Source organism: Odocoileus virginianus, chromosome 16, assembly GCF_023699985.2.
Source record: "Odocoileus virginianus isolate 20LAN1187 ecotype Illinois chromosome 16, Ovbor_1.2, whole genome shotgun sequence".
NCBI lineage: Eukaryota > Metazoa > Chordata > Mammalia > Artiodactyla > Cervidae > Odocoileus > Odocoileus virginianus.
Window position 1 is genome coordinate 16762346 of NC_069689.1, and position 12496 is coordinate 16774841.

Consider the following 12496-nt stretch of genomic DNA (forward strand, 5'->3'; position numbering starts at 1 on the left):
GCCGCCTGGCTGGCTGAACCAGAGGTGGCGGCGATGCGCAGGGAGGCTCGGGACGCTGGTGCTGAGCGGCCTTGTAAAGGGGTTTATGGAGCTGTAATCTTGAAAACTTGATAAACCTCAAGCACCTCATCTTTGACGTTCCTGTCGAGCTTCTCAGGCGGTTTGACGGGAAGGGCTGCAGCAAGTCTGCAGGCTGGGGCGGGGTGTGGGGGGGCTGGCTAGTGCTGTCTCTCCGGCAGAAGGCCAGGAGGAGGGAAGAGAAAGAAGGTGCCCTGGGCCGCCAGCCGCCAGCCACACCCAGTCTAATGGTCTAATGCCCGCCTTTCAACAGCAGAGGGTGCTTCCCAAGGGAGACGCTGCCGAAGGTCAGAGCGGAGAGGTGGGGAAAGCTTCCTCCAGCTTGGCCAGGGCCCTTCCTTGGTTGGGTGGCCGCTGAAGCACACAGAAAGCGGAATTTATGAATCCTGAGACCCTGTTCCTTTTTCCTGTGAGGCCTTGTCTAGTAGCCATCTCGTTCTGGAATAATAATCACTTTGTTTTTTATCCTAAGCCCAGTTAGTAGTGTGTAAGCAGCTGGATTGCTGCAGTTATGGGAAGAAATTACTTACATCTGAGTGAAAACATTGCTACCTCCATATTTTCATGTTGAACCAACAGTTAGTTCATGTTGGGTGCAGTGGCTTGGGAGGTCAGAGTCCTGGTTCAAATACTATCTCTGCCCAGCTGTGTGCCCCTGGAGTGAATTACTGAATCTCCCAAGCCTCAGTTTCTTTATCCACAAAATGGGGCTGCCAAGAATATTGATGTGGTGAGTTTTTCTTTTTTTTAAATTTGAGAATTAAGTCGAATGACTAACATACTGCCTGGACTTTAGGAAGCTGGTTGAATGGTATTATCGACTCAATAGTCATGAGTTTGAGCAAACTCTGAGAGATAGTGAAGGACAGGGAAGCAGGGTCTGCTGCAGTTCATGGGGTCAGAAAGAGTCAGAAAGGATTGAGCAACTGAACAACAGAAGCAGCAACGTCAGCTACCACTCCTCCTGCCCCTAAAAGTCAAGGACAAAAGTGTTTAGGTTTCCTCATCTGTTAAATAAGAGCACTGACTTCTGGCATGCAAGGTAAGGCTGGCAAGGTGATCAGGGAAGGTGACATATGAAAAGGTATATACTTGGTGGATGTTGGTTCAATCACACAGACATTATCTTTAGCACTTTACATTAAGACAGGTATATAATAAAATTGCTTAAGTAGAACTTTAAATTTTTTAAAAAGCAAGAGGGGATGCAATGAGATCAAATATCCTGGCTAATATAATTGTATTTGAGCATTGAACTTGGCACTGGGTTTCTGGAAAAAGGGAAATAGGACGAAGTAAGTTATCCTCATTATTCATTTATTCAGTTAATCAATTCAGCAAGCGCTCACTTAAGGCGTACCATACACCAGAAACTGCTTTTGGCAAAGGAGAAGGGAAAGGTTATTGATTCTTCAGGCCCAGATTTCTCAAAAAACTACACTGTCGCTCAGTTTCCCAAGTTGGCTCTTCTAGGAGATTCAGCCTTCTAGAATGATTTTTACAGGGGGTAGAGAAGCTTTCCTATGAGCAGCTTCTTAGTGAGTTTCCACCCAAAGTCAGTCAAGGCTTTTTGGCATGGGCAATGCTTTAAAATCAATTTCCCAATATGCAATGCCTTCCTCCTTTCTGTCTGAAACAGAACAGGTTTCAGGGATGTGATGGAAAGAAATGTATGCAGAGAAGCAAATTCAATGCCCCAGTCTTAATTTGTACCCGGGGTGGGAGTTATCAATTCATGCTAAATGAAATACACAACGGTTCATATCGTGTTAGGAAATGTGGGAGGGAAAAAAAAGAAAGATGCTGCAAAGCACTTGGATGGGAACCAGGATTAGAGTCTGATGTTTGGCTTTCTAAGTAAACACGTCTAGCTTTTTATTTTACAAATAACAATCTGGAAAGATGCATTAGGGAATCTAAATGCAAAATAGAAATGAGTTTATCCAGGTAAGTAAGGTTTTATTAAACAATTTAATTCATTCCAGTTCCTTTGGAAGAAACTGTGGGTTATGGTTAATGTATTGAGTCAGACAGAAAATGCATTCATGAAGCCACCTGCATTTAATATACAACTGTCAGAAAACTGCTCACCAGCCCTTTCCCAGAGAGCAACAAGCTGAAGTAGGTTTTATTTGGGGAAATGTAACAACAGAAATGGTCAACGAATATTCAAAGCAAAGACCATCTCAAGCTGGAATGTTAGCAGCTGAGAATGTGAATGAGGATTTTGGAGCACCAAAAGTCTCTCACAATTCTCGCCACTTTCAAATGTGCCAGAAAGAGATTTTTCAGATGTGATATGGGGAGAAAAGGGAAAGCAAAAACAACAACAACGAAAAACCAACAGGAATGAAAACACAGGTCCCTGCAGATCCCATGAAAAAATAAATCAACTTACGAAATAAGTCTGTAACAGCCATGCTCAAACCAGGAAATTCTCAGAACAAGTATAATCATTTTATGAGCATGTGAAAAAAAAAATCCTCTATTCCTATATTGCTCATTACTGGGAAAGCTAGATGGCTTTGCATGGACATTTTTGCCCTGTTTGGTACCCCTAGTATTCATGGCTTCAGAACAGGTATTTCCCAAGTCCTTTGGCAAAAGAAAAGTCATTGCTTTTTACATTAAGGGGTTTACCAGGCATCTGGTAAGAAGCAATAAAATTACCCGTGATTACAAGTAGACACAGAGGCTCGGGAACATAGTCGTTCTGTGTGTTGGCGCTCTGCTACCCTGCGCTCTTTCCTCAATCACCTTCTGCTGGTTCCTCCTACATTTTCTGAAAGTCCCCCAGTTGCTCTTCAACCCGGTCCTTTCCATTTTAAAATGTTACCTTCTATCTGGGCTTTTAACTCGTATCGCGCCTGCCACAGGATAGGCCTGAAAGGAGTGGATCAGATGCAACCCTGATGAATACAAAGTAGGGCAGCCACCGCAGAAGGCAGCTGGCAGTTCCTCCAAAACCCAAACCTCACATCACCGTAGGGTCCAGCAGTTCCACCTCGGGGTATGTTCCCCAAAGAATGGGAAGTAGAGACATGAGCAGATGCTTGTACACTCATGTTCATAGCAGTGTTATTCACAACAGCCGAAAGGTGAAAACAACCCACGTGTCCACGGATGGATGGACAGATAAACAAAGTGTGGTTTATCCATACAGTGAACTGTCATTGGGCCTTACAAAGGAAGAAAATTCTGCCATATGCTACAACGCACACGAACCTTGAGGATATTATGCTGAGTGAGATAAAGCCAGTTGCAAAAAGACAAATACTGTATGATTCCATTTATACGAGGTACTTGGCATAGTCAAATTCATAGAGACAGAAAGTTGAAGGGTGGTTGCCAGGTGCTAGGGGGAGGTGGGAAAGGGGAGTGAGAGTTTAATGGGTATAGAGTTTCAATTTGACACAATAAAAAGAGTTCTGGAGATGAATGGGTGATGGTTGCCAAAGAGTATAAATGTACCCACGCATGCCACTGAACTGTATGCTTAAAATGTAAATATGAGTGAAAATGGAAGTCGCTCAGTCATGTCTGACTCTTTGTGACCCCATGGACTTTACAGTCCACAGAATTCTCCAGGCCAGAATACTGGAATGGGTAGCCTTTCCCTTCTCCAGGGGATCTTCCCAACCCTGGGATCAAACCCAGGTCTCTCGCATTGCAGGCAGACTCTTTACCAGCTAAGCCACAAGGGAGACCCAAGAATACTGGACTGGGTAGCCTAAATGTAATTATTAAAATGGTATCATGCTACATATATTTAACCCTGAGAAAATGAACCGTTTCTTAACAATCTTCACAGCAGTTCCGCTGGGTAGCATGTCGAGCTCTCAGAATTAGAGGAAGAAGGTGAGACTGGACACCAGGACCTTGGGTCTGGTGCCAAGGAGCCAAGTCGAAGTGGGCGCCCCGTAGGGAGTGGTGTTTCAGGAAGCAGAGCTGGCCCTGCTGGGGAGACGATAGCAGCTGACGTTTATTTGGCACTGAGTGTCCAGAGCAATTTCATCTCTATAATTTCATTATCGTCTTGGAACAATCCTGAGAGGTCAGTCGTATTATCACCCCATTTCACATGATGAGAGAGCCAGTGAGGCTCGTGTACGGGAACTACACCCCAGAGCAAGAGGCAAGAAGAGAATGGTGCTTGGTGACCCTATTGTAGGGGACCTTCCTTCTTAAGCCCTCCGTGCCTCCAAGAGGAGAACCAAAGAAGCTCCTTCGCCTCTCGGCCTCCTCCTCTTCCAGGAAGCCTTCCCAGAGTGCACACAGCCCAGATGACACGCATCCCTCGGGAGGATGAAGTCATTGTCAGCAGTTCACAGGGCTTTAGTAGCCAACACAGAAGGACACAGCTTGCTTCCCAGAAGTGTCCGGTTATTTCTGCCTCTGCCACCAGACTACAAGTTCTCGAGAGCAGGCACCTTCCCTTGGGTTATCTGCTGTGCCTAGCACAATGCTGGGAGCAGAGTGAGGGCTCCAAGTGTTTATAAATAGGTGACAGACTAATGGGGGCGCTCAGGAGCCATCTTCTGTGGTGGGTCCTCTAACCAAGCTTGCAGGGGGACGCCGTGACCTGCTGCAGGAGGACTAGCTTGGAAGGAGCACTCCAAGTGCCGTGCACCCACCGCCCTCCCCACGGGCTCAGGGCAAAGACAGAAAGAAGCCTCCGTGCCGGGACCTTTCACACACAGCCCTGTGTAGTCCTCACCTTGCTGTGGGGCCTGTTTCCCATCGTGCAGAGGAGCATGGGGAGGTCAAGGTCAAGGCCTCGCCAAGTACAGCTTCAAGGAGGCCAGGGCTGCCGGCTTCAAGGCTCTTCCCGCCAGACACCGCTGCTGTGCAAGCTAGTGTGGGGGCAGGCCACGAGGTCAGAGGGGGTGGGGGAGCAGCAGGCAGGAGGATGGGGATGGGGACCCCCTCCTGGAATTCCTTCCCGGGGTCAGATTGCGGGTGAGGGTGGGGTGCTCACCAGGCCCTGCAGGGCCATCAAGATACAACCAAAGGGCTGAGCACAGAGTCAGAGACGGGTTCAAATTTCAGAGCGCCCCCGAAGGACTGGGGTTCCATGTAACATTAATTTCCTCATTTGTAAACAGACTATAGAGACGATCTCCTTCCTCTGGAAGAATGGAAATAAGGAGCTTTCGGACGCCACAGGGCTTGGCACACAGCGGTGTTGAGCCGGTGTTTGCTGAATGACTGTTAGACACCCAGACGGCGGTGCGGGTGTGGTCCTTGGGGCCCAGGACTCAGAAGATCGCTCCGTCAGATGCCTGTGGGCTTTATGAGCACTTAGCTGATTTACTCCGAGGAGCCTGCGAGGTGTTTGGAAGACAGTTTCCCAATTGTAAGAGAGGAGAGTCTGAAGGCGACCCGACTTGCGCAAGGTCTCAGGGCTGGTGTGGGAGGGGCTGCACTTCTGAGTCTGGAGTCAGGGCTCAGGGCGCCCCTGAGAGAAGAGGGCCCCCGGCTGCCTTTCCCTGCAAGGTCAGAGGAGCTGGAGGGGGCCACGCCACGCCGTACTGAAACAGACCCAGGTCCTCAGCCCTGTGTCGCTGGCCCTGGGGACGCACCTGTGCTGTAATCATCTCCTTACTCACTGAGGTCCCCTTGGACCTTCCAAGACAGGGCTCCGGTGCTGCCCTTGTCCGGATCCAGAATGCCCAGCCCCGTGTCTGCCATACAGGTGCCCAGTGAGTGCCTGGATGACATGAAATGAAAGAATGAATAAATGTCCATATGAACCAACAGTCTTAAAAAATTTTTTTTTTATCTTTTAGTTTTATTTTTTGGTCCCGTGGCATGCAGGATCCTAGTTCCTGGACCAGGGATTGAACCTGTGCCCCCTGCATTGGAAGTATGGAGTCTTAACCACTGGACCACCAGGGAAATCTCCTAAATGGTTCTAGTTTTTTTTTTTTCCCCAAAGAGAGGGATGCATGGAACACAGCCTGCTCAGCATCGTGCTTCGTTCATTCAGAGGAGGTTTAAGCTGGATGTCTTGCAGAGGGCACGGGGTCAGGTTAGGCAGGGCAATGCCTGCAGCGCTGAGTGGTAGAGATGGTGGGGCCAGCGGGGGCAGAAAGGCAAATCCAGCTGAGAGAGGAGAGGAGGTCTGTGGGGATCGGACCGGAGAGCTCCTTTGGCAGGAGCAATAGAGGCAGCTTCAAGGGAGACGACCTGGGCAGGCGCAGAGCGCTCCACGCTCAGAAGGGCCCTGTGCGCGGTTCACTGCTTTCCTGCTGTCACCTTGAAATTCTTAATTTTGGAACAAAGGCCCCACATTGTCATTTTGCACCAGGTCCTGCAAAGTACGAATCTGTTCACAGATGAGAGGAGAGGCGCAGTGCTAGAACCTTCCACCTTCTCCTTCCACGTGCTCTGGAGGCGCGAGTGTGTAAAGCCTGTCTCCCCACGTGGATGGTGACTCCTCTCTGCAGGGAGGGTCAGGTCCAGGTTCTTGGAAGCCCCCAGGGCAGGGTCAGAATGAGGGTGAGATGATTGAGACCCTTGCCTCAGGCACCAAAACTAAGAGACCAAACAATATTCAGTAACCAACATAAAGGATATCTTAATATAGTATTTTAAAATCTAAATGAATGCCAAAACTCCATGATGAGCAAAAAAATCAGAATTCTATATTTACTGGATCAAGAACATGAGGGTGCTGAGTCATATTGGGGCCAAAGGCAGAAGGAAAAATATGTGCCCTGATATACATATTTTTACATACTTTTCAACTGTTAACTTTTTCCTGAGAAAAATTAAAGTGGTTAAAAAGTTATTGAAAAATTGGAAACTAGGTGTATTAAAACTCACAAGATTATCTTAAGCTTAAATATTTTATTAATATTCCAAACAGAATTTATTAGAATTTTCTTTTCCTGAATGTAAGGAAAGCAAACTCATCAAAAATATTTTTAAAAACTTACCCGAAACTAGCACAACATTGTAACTCACTTATATTTCAATTAAAAAAAAATGCTGCACTTCCCTGATGGTCTTAAGACTCAGTGCTTTCACTACAATGGCTATGGGCTCAGTCCCTCATCCAGGAAGTTCCACATACTACTCCGTGCGGCCAATATATATATATATAAAATAAGTAAATTACTTGTTTTCTAATCTCACTTTCAGTGGAGAGAAATGCCATGTTAGACAATTTCTCTTGACCAAGTGACAATTTAAAAAAGTTTTAAATACATGTCAGCTTACTCATTCTGCTTCAAGCTTTGTTACTTTGCTCACTGCAGATTTTTATATTAATTTTGAGTTTTTAAACACTATGGTACAATATTATTTCTCAGGAGTTACTGTTTAGTCAGTACAATGTTTCTGTTTGGGACAATGAAAAAGTTCTGGAAGTAGGGTGATGATTGTACAATAATGTGAATGTACTTAATGCCACTGAATTGTCCAGTTAAAATGGTTAAACTAGGAATGTTACGGATATTGTGCACAATAAAAATAATATTATTTCCCTTGATTGCTGAGTTTTTCTGATCCTCCTTAAATTACACTTAACCGAAGTGCCTCATTCACTCTAGTCCAGCCCTAACCAAGATGCAGAGGCCCCAGAAGCAAAGCTGAGACACCAGGGTGCACCACTTACACTGTTGGAGATAAAAACGGATTCTGAAAATAATTGGGAAAAAAATAAAATAAAATTCAAAATTAAGGATATATCTTAAAAAAAAAAGATTCTGAATTTGCACTGGTAGGTGAGTACAAGAGAGATTAGATTTAATCAATGCCCGTACTTCAAATGAACAACAGAGATATTAATAAATGGTGGCTCCTGGTCTTCACAGAGAAGAAACATAAAGCTTATAAGGTGGGGATGGTTTCCAACGTCCAATGATAACATCTATTTAATGATGTGTTTATTGAGCACTTACTATGTAGCAAGAATTGAACTAATGCTTTGCTTGCATTCTTTCATTTAATCCCCACAACAGCACAATGGAGTGAGAGGTTCAGATTGTCCTCACCTGCAGACAGGTAAAATAGAGGCAAAGAGATGTGAAGGAAATGGGCTAAGGCAACACCACCAGTGAGTGGCAGGGTGGGAACTAGAAGCCAGGTCCCCACTATCCTGCTTTTAACCTCTATCCCCTCATCACCTCTCATATTGTCACTAGCTATCAGGTGTAAGTGCCCACTCACATCCCAACAAGATCACTGTTCTTTCATTCTTTTAATCATTTATACACTTATTCATCCAACAGACAGATTGGCTCTGAGCTGGGCTTAAAGGAAACATGAAAGTGATCTACCTGGAATCTTGACTTTAAAGGGTTTGGGGCCCAATAGAAGGTAAAAGGGGGACTTCCCTGGGGGCTTAGGGGTAAAGAATCCACCTGCAAAGTGGGAGACATGGGTCAGATCCCTGGGTCAGGAAGACCCTCTGGAGAAGGAAATGGCAACCCACTCCAGTCTTCTTGCCTGGGAAATCCCATCCACAGAGGAGCCTGTTGGGTCATGGTGTCACAAACAGATGGACTTAGCAGCTAACAAAAAAATAAAGGTAAAGGGCATAAAGACCTTTGGCCAGGCTGAAAGAAAGATACATCAAGTTAGGTATGGATGAAGCACAGCGCAAACCCAAATTAGGAGAGGTCAAAGTTAACTGGGGCCATCAGGCAGGGCTTCCTGGAGGTGGTGGCCTTGCAGCCATTCTGGAAGCCTGCACAGACTCACAGAGCAGGGAGTGGGTCTTCTGCACCGTGGTTCTGGTCTGTTCTCTGCCTCTTGCCTCCTCAGATTTGGGGCAGCTCACCTACCAGTTCTGCAAGAACTTAGCTTCCTTGTCTGAAAAAAAAAAAGAAAGCAAGCCTGATCACACCATACTGGCGTTCCATTCTAAAAGAGAAAGGAGAAAACAGACATCAAATGCCTAACACATGTGCCGGAGAGTAAAATATTTTGTGTCTGGAGATGAAAACAAAGACACTTAATCATTTTTTTAGAGTATGTAAAATTGCCTGGTGAAAGTGAATGAATACATTTGAGCTGGAAAGCATGGAGTTGGTTGCTATGCTCTATTACTTCCCACAATTCACTGTAGCTTAAATATTTGTCCAGTATTTATATCACATAAATTCCTTTAACGTATTAGTGGGTCCTCCTGATTATAAAAATAACAGAATAAGTAACTGCATAACCAGGAGAGGTACTTGAGTATTTGATGTGCCTCATCTTTTCCCCCTCCTGCATTGACAAGCTAGAAAGGAGGGTGTGTTCTTCACCCTAAACCTTCAGCACTTTCCTCAGGAGCAGCAAATGGGCTGTGGCCATGCTTCCCACTTGCCTGCCATATATGAGGAGTTTGAAAATGTGTCTGCAAAGAGGAATTCTTGTTGCAGCTGACAGGGACAAGCTCAGCTAAGAGGCAAGTTATCATAAGAGAAGGTGGGAAGTGAGGGGGTGGGTGCTGGTCCACCAGCCCGAGGGAAGGCCAGCCCAGCCCTGGGGATGGACCACCTTCAGCCTTTCAAAATACGTGTTTTGATCTATACTAGTCACTTTAGTGTTCCCTTAGCTTCCCACCCGCTCTGCTCTGCCAACTTCTGGACCTACTTACAAACCGACTCCTCTGAACAGCCCGCTGTGCAAACCCTCTAAGGCAGAGCTGATGGGGTTGGCCAATCACCAGTCAGCAGCCTCCTTGGTGTCTACCCTCGTCCAATCAGCAAAAGCCAGGGTGGAAACACTGGGGGGTGCTCTGCCTATCAGGGTGAAGTGTCTGCCTCTGATCCAGTCACTCACTTAAGGCTGGGTGAAAACATCGTGGGATGCTATGAAGAAGACTGGGAGTGGGCAGGAACTTCTGGACAATTCAAGGAGGAATTTGCTTCTGGGTAGTTTCTCTTGGAGAGAGAGAATTGTTGAGAGAAAAGTCAAGAAAGACTGCATTTTACTTTCTCTAAATAATAATAGTAATGAAATAGAGGAGGAAAAAGTTTGCTAACACATGTGTTGATATGTAGGGGGTGCTGGGTCTTACATGCTTCTCTTGTTTGATTTGCAAACTCTGCTAATTGCTAATTGTGCTCCTCCAAATCCTTTACCCAATCCCTCGTCAATTCTGGCTACTGGTGGGGCAGACATGGATGGAGCAGGTGGACAGGAGCCCCTGGACTCTGGCTTTTTGTGAGGTTCAGCCAGTGAGAGGTGTCAAGGGGGGCAGGAACAACAAGACGGGGTCTGTACTCCCCAAACCCCTGCCCTGCAGAGCTGACCGTGGCCCTGGACTGGGCTCTCCTTTCTCAAAGTGGCTGACTCCAGAAGGAAAAGGTCGTTCTGGACTCCAGTAGCTATGCCCTCCCTTCCCCACTGTTCCAGTTTCTCAAGGCCTGCAGTAGTCACAGCTGGCTGTAACCCACTACTTTGTAATAGGCCCTTTGTATAAGCTCTTTTTGGATAAATCCTAGAATTATCATATTTCAAAATTGCCACTTATTTCTTACTGGGTCCTAATTGATCCCTCACCTCCCGGAGGGAAATACTGCTGGGTCTTCATTTGCACAGATTAGGAAGTCAATCCTTAGATAGGTTACAGGATTTGCCCAGTGTCACGGGGCATAAATGATAGTGAGATTCCGAGCTCCGATCTGTCTGATGCCAAAGCCAAGCTCTTTGTCACTTAAGAGTCTGCCTGCCAAATTGACCAAGTGGTGTCACAGCCGGGCTCTGTGGGTCACTGCCCAGGCACTGTCTACAGAGGTGACATCTTCATGCAATGACTGGAAATGGTTCAGGCAGGACTGAGCAGCATGCGTGCATGCACGCCCAGCTGTGTCCGACTTTTTGTGACCCCGTGACCTGTAGCCCCCCAAGGCTTCTCTGTCCAATGGGACTTACCCAGCAGGAATACTGGAATGGGTTGCCATTTCCTTCTCCAGGGAATCTTCCCGGCCCAGGGATCGAACCCATGTCTCTTGCGTCCCCTGCTTTGGCAGAATCTTTGGCAGATTCTTTACAAGTTGAGCCACTGGGGAAACCCCTTAGCAGCAGGATAAGCCAAGTTCCAGGGGGAGGACGAACCTTCCGAGCCTCCACAGGGAATCTCCCCAGGATGAAGAACATGGACGGAAGTTCATATAAATAACAGGGAGAGGAACAAAGGCAGAAGGCAGGGAGCAAGCCACGATAAGAGGGGAAGAGGAAAAGGGAAACAGCGAAGAAATACAGCTCCGGCTGCAGACACTCAAGAATGTACCAGAAGACAGATGAGGGGGGAGCCAAAATCCTGCCGCAGGACAGTTGGACAAGTTAAGACGGGACTTTGCTGGGATTAACTGGGGGAGAAAAGAAGAGGATGAGGGGTTGAGGGGATGTTCTGGGGTTACTGCTAAGATGCTGCTGCTGAGAGCAGGGGAAATGGGGGATTTGGGGGCCCAGTGGAGTTGTCCCCACAGCGGGGGCAGCAACAGGCTGTGTGAGATCTCCATGCCTGGAGCAGATGGCCTGAGGCTGCTTGAGTGAATAGACGCCAAGGCCCGCAGGAAGCCATCCTCCGTCCCTGCCGGAGGGAAAAAACGGGCTGACAGGTGTGCTCGGACTGCTGAGCTGTGGGGACAAGGAGGGGACAGAGGGCAGGCGCTCCATGTGAGACCCAGTCTGCAGAAGGCGCTGGAGCGCCCACTGTCCAGGGTCGGGGGAAGTGATGTTGTGGGCAGTGAGGGTGGGTGGGGGAGGGCAAGGATGCAAAAGGGGCAGAATTTGGGCAGAAGGAAGGAGAAACTCTATTTGCTCAGAGGCAGGAAAGAAAAGGAAGTCGGGAAAAAGAAGTGAGAATGAAAAAGGGGCCATCTTCCAACTTTTACAACTGTTATGGGTTGAATTGTGTTCACCATGAAAGTTGTATTGAAGTCTGAACCCCAGTATCTCAGATTGTGACCTTATGTGGAGATAGAGGGTCTTTTAAAAAATTGTTATAGTGACTTCCCTGGTGGACTAGTTGCTAAGACTCCACACTACCATTGCTGGGGACCCAGGTTCGATTCTTAGTCAGGGAACTAGATCCCACATGCCACAACTAAAAGATCCTGCATGCCTCAGCTAAGATCCAGCACAGCCAAATAAAAAAAATAAGTAAATATTTTTTTAAAAGTTGGGATGTTAAAAAATTGATGTGTAATTGACACATAACATTGTGTTAGTTTTAAGTGTTCAGTTCGGTTCAGTCACTCAGTCGTGTCCGACTCTTTGCTACCCCATGGACTGCAGCACACCAGGCTTCCCTGTCCATCACCAACTCCCGGAGCTTACTCAAACTCAGGTCCTTTGAATCAGTGATGCCATCCAACCATCTCATCCTCTGTCATCCCTTTCTCCTGCCTTCAGTCTTTTCCAGCTTTAGGGTTTTTTTCAGTGAGTCAGTTCTTCACATCAAGTGGCCAAAGTA